Here is a 5,444-nt window from a genome sequence, read left to right on the forward strand (position 1 = left end):
ACCCATGTTGGGTAAAAGTATCCCACGCCGTAGCCTCAAATCGTGTACACACCTTCGCAAACAAGTCTTGATTCTCCATGCATTGTAGAGAGGACCATAAATTAAGAGTCCCGGTACATTTGTAGATAACCTGCAACAGAGAAGTAGTTTTATCGTTAAAAACCTTATCATTTCTACATAGCCAAAGTGACCAAATAACGATAAGCGCCCCCACCCTGAGAAGAGTTCTAAACCTGTGATCAATACCATGTAACCAGTTGCCAAATACATTAGCAACACTATACGGAGGATACAAGCCAGAAGCTATTTGAATGACTGACCATATAGAACATGCCAATTTGCATTGGAAGAATAAATGTTTTATTTTCTCCTCATGGTAACAAAAGACACATTACGGGCTTCCATGCCAATTCCTCTTAATAAGGTTATCTTTAGTAAGAATGACTCCGCGACGAAGATACCATGCAAAGATTTTATTCTTAAGAGGTATCTTCATCTTCCAGATCTTCTTGTTATTAACAATTGGCACATCTGACTAGATTAATGCTCTATACATAGAATCCACTGAGTTTTGTCCATTCCCATGGAGGTTCCATCGGAATACATCAGACCCATGTGACAATTGCATTGTGGACAACCTTTGGAGCAGGATGTTCCACGATTGGATTCTGGGTCCAATTAAGTCTCTTCTGAATGTCACATTTGGCGGAAATGATTCCATTACCGTGGCGATAGTATCACCTTTGTGGCGCACAATGTTGTATGGAGCCGGATATTGTTCCCGGAGTGTGGAATTTCCTAGCCACCTGTCCTCCCAGAATCTAATTTCCGAGCCGTCTTTAATCGAGAAGGATCCATAGCAGAAGAAATATTTCTTCGTAGCCATTCAGTGGTGCGCGTCGGTCCTAAACAAACGGTTTAAAACCCCTTTCCACGACGGAATTTTGAACCATCGCCAAGTGAGTGTGGGCGATAGGGGGGGTCCTTCCCACACGACCCAGAAACCGTCGGGGATAGGGCCCCTACAGTACTCCTACTCATTTCTGCTTGCATTGCCATCGCAGTCGGTATTCTGTGGTGCTATGTTTACGATGTGCATCCCATCACAAACGGTTCACTATTATAGAACGTGTATGATGCGCGTCCCATCACAAACGGTTCACCATTAAGAAGATTAGCTAATCGCCATACGAGTGTCGAACAGGATTACGAAACATCGGACCGTCGTAACATGTCATACACGACAACTATCGCACATGCTATTCTGTGGTGCAACGTTTACGATGCATACTTCATCAGAAACAGTTCATGGTTGTGAATCGTGTACGATAAGGCAACTAACACAAATGTTTAGTTTGCCTGCACCGTTTGCGATATTGTGTGACATCGCACACACTTTGCAAACGGCAACTGTGTGCATGCTTGCACACATTTCCTCTCTGTGAACCGTCTCGGATTATGGTGCATATCGCAAATGTTTGTGTTTTACCAACCGTGTGTGCCGTAACAACCTGAGAGCATAATTTCACCGTAATTTAATTGCTGATTTTCCAAATTGTACCGGATTTGGATTTGAATTTGAATGTATGCTACAACTTTATTCATATCCACTGGGTTCAAACAACCAATGCATTATTCAATTCATAGGTACATATGTTCAAGAATTACATAAGAACCAAATAAAGAATGATGAACCATAGTTGTATACCTGTACTATTAAAGATGGTAAAGAAAGAGGCGAAATATATTCTGGTTGCTGAACAAGGTGAAGCAGAATGCCCATATTATGCCCTCCTCCATGCAGAAGGCACGCATGACTCTAGTCCAACCCCTTGTGATGGCCGACCGCCCATCCTTCACGGTCTTCATGAAAACATCTAGATAATCATCGTGTTCTGGTAGAAATACTTTAACCTTTGCATGCCCACCAATCATGTAGTTTGAGAGGTAATCTTGAGTAAACTACTTTGGCAACCACTGCAAAGGAATAAGATTTTAGACATTGTCATCTAACACAACTCATTATGGGTAGTAAAAAGAAGGCTGCAGAGTTCTTACTTACCATCCTGCAGTTCGCTATTGTCTTGGATAAAGTGTAAACAAATAGTTCAATTGCCATCTTTGGACCCATTTTACTAACAATCTTTATCAGCTTCCTCACTTAATGCTAGTTCATCGATATCTCATTGCCCTATACGCAGAAAGGGTCGAAATGCGAATCTTTACCAATGACATATGTACCTAAAAGCACCAAGTTAATATTAGAAGCTAAACAACAATGGCACAATGATGTAGTACAACACTGTTTTATAATATGTCTATATACATCCGTATGTGGTAGTCCATTTGAAATCTCTAAAAAGAACAAATATTTAGGAACAGAGGGAGTATCTTATAACATCCAATATACTCACATATTAGATGAATTAACATCTTATATTATGGGCCGGAAGGAGTTTAGTTCATTCTTAAAAATTATCTGATGCTGTATCCACGGGTTACAGTTAGTCTGAGCTAGTTTGGGCTCAAATAGCCCTAAAGTATATCTAAACATGAGGGTTAGTTTGAGCTAGTTGCATCTATAACCCACCCAAAAAACTAGTATCCAGCCCAGGAGGTGCTAATTGGTGCTAGTTCTCCTAGTGCATTTATTGTCAATCCAACCCTTCCATCCAAACAACTCTTTGGATGGAGTTAGTTCAGGGTTAGTAATGAGCTAGAAACTAACTCTAACCTCTAGCTAAGTTGAGTATCCAAACAGGGCTGTGTTGTTGTTGTTGTTGTTGTTGCAGTTGCTGCTCTTCTACGTATATCTAGACATCATTAGAACATTAAAGTAACACTCTTCCTTGTTGCTATGTAGCCTAGGATTGCATATTTAGACATTAAGTACAATGCATGTTGCTATGTAGCCTCAGATATATTACATATGGCCCTAGTTAACCTAAGGAAAAATGGGTTGCAGATATATTCAGTTAAAAGTCTGATTCACCGATTAGTCCCTTATCAGCCGCCGGCCTATATGGTACCAGCTACAGATATCCTGAACAATGAGCAGATATAAGCCATGGGATGAAACTAACCTCGATCAAAAACAACAGTCGTTCCCAAAATTGTCCTGTGTAGGTACATCAAGAAGCATGTTAAGCACAACAGGCTAAACATCAACCAAAATTACACATGGCAGACAAAATAATCTCCAAAAGATAGCTTTAGTGTGCAGGTTTAAGCACGCTAGTAAAGCAAGACAAGTGGAAAGGTGTGCTAACTACAATAGGACTAACATTTAACAACAAGCAAACATGGTCATTCAAACTGGTATTGTGCCGGTCTAAGTACACTGGTTATGGTTAAATAAAAATGGAAAGGCGTGTTAACTACAAGATGCAACAACCAAATGTAGTCATTCATAGTGGTATTGTTGAAACTGGTAATGATGAAATTGAACTACGCAGTTCATACTTGCACATATAGAACATCACGTTGTGAATAACTGGAATAAACAAGGCATACTACGGACAACCAAATATAGCATTTGAAAAAGAACATATGCTAACTACAAACAACCGAACAATAAAAAAACTTTAAAAGAGGCATATGCTAGCTATAACAGGCTTAATAGCAAGCAAATATATGCATTCCTATCGGTATGTTTAAAAATGGATTGATGAAATGTACTGCAAGTAAATAATTGCACATATAGAGCATCACATTGTGAACAACTAAAATAAACAAATCATGGGTTTCCTCACTTGTCACAGATGGGCTCATTCCCGTGGGAAGAGCACGAACCCTGGATGCACTCCATGTTGTTGCAGATGGGCTCCTTCCCCTTGGAAGAGCATGGTTGTAGGGTGCCCTTCCTGATGTCACAGACGGGTGCTTTCCCCTTGGAAGAGCAGATGGGCTCTTTCCCCTTGGAAGAGCCGAAGAGGGTGCCCTCCTCGTGGTTGCCGTTGATGAGGTCTGACTTGGAAGCCGTGGATCCGAAGCCAGCGTCGCAGAACGTGTCCTTCAGAAATGACAAAAGGGGCTCGATGGCGATGTAGAGTGGAAAATTGTTGACAGCGAGCCAGAGGAGATCAGCGGCGGGGCCATGGATGAGATCGACGGCGGTTGAACCCGAGGGGTTGGGGGTGGGCCACTTAACCTGTGACACAGCCCACCTCAGGGTGTCGCTGTCGATGACCTCGATGTCGTAGCCGGCGGACGAGACATGCCTGCATACTCTAGCCCGCTGCTTGAGTGCCTGCCGCCAGTAATGGTCATCAGCTTCCTCGGCGATGTCGGGCGAAGAGACCGCTATACACCACTTTTGGGCTAGTCGCTCCTCGAGCTCCATGGGAAGCGTAGCCGGGCTTAGGCTGCGACACTCTGGAGTAGGGGATGGGGATCTGTGGGAAAGGGGGCATTTGGCAGGTATCATCTAAGAAACTCAGGGCGGCCTGGGTATGGATATCGGTGGGTAAGCTGCACGGGCAAACCGACAGATGTTGACAATGGAGGCCGTGTGGCAGTGGCAACGGGAACTTTGCTAGGGTTTCGAGCGAGGGAGGGTGTGTGTGTGTGCGTGCACACACACACACACCCGAGGAGGTTTTGTTGTGTGTGTGTGTGTGTGGAGGGGGGCATGTTTGAGGAAATGACGCGGGTAGTGAAAATTTTACTACGCGGGAGTCAAACGCGGGAGTGAAAATGCCGGGCTATTGAAAATTTTGATGATAGTGCATCGCACACGGTCCAGAGATAACAACCGCGTGTTATGAAAAATAAAAACCCTCGAGGCGGGCAGATATTTTCGATGCAGGCAGGATTGGGAACAAGAAACATCGCACACGGTCCGAAGATAACAACCGCGTGTTATGAAACAGAAAAACCCTCGAAGCGGGCAGATATTTTTGAGAGGGGGAGCCTCGTGGAGCCCAATGTACTATGCAGATGTGTGTGTGACAGGTGCACCTGCGTGGCACACGGTTAGTTTGAGTGAACCGTGTCTGTTGCGTCATCCGACTTGTCTAATGTTCATAAATTTGGCAAAAAATGACGCGGGAGAGGGTCAGAACACAAACACACTTGCATGTGGACCAAATTTATGTATCAAAAGGGTGGTTTGATTTTCAAATACCAAATGCAACTTTGATGTGGCACCTCTCTCGCAAAGCGCACAATATTGCTTGCTCCCACCCTCTCGTGTCGGCACGAAGGGAATCCTAAGCTATGAATGCATGCACCCTCCCCCTCAACCGAGGTTCACCTACCAAAGTGCGAAGTAGCTAGCAGCCCCCTCCTCCCTCGTGTCGGCACGAAGGGAATCCTAAGCTATATATGAATGCATGCCCCCTCCCCCTCAACCGAGGTTCACCTAGCAAAGTGCGAAGTAGCTAGCAGCCCCCCTCCTCCCTCGTGTCGGCACTAAGGGAATCCTAAGCTATATATGAATGCAT

This window comes from Triticum dicoccoides, chromosome 3A, assembly GCF_002162155.2.
Source record: "Triticum dicoccoides isolate Atlit2015 ecotype Zavitan chromosome 3A, WEW_v2.0, whole genome shotgun sequence".
NCBI classification, from domain to species: domain Eukaryota; kingdom Viridiplantae; phylum Streptophyta; class Magnoliopsida; order Poales; family Poaceae; genus Triticum; species Triticum dicoccoides.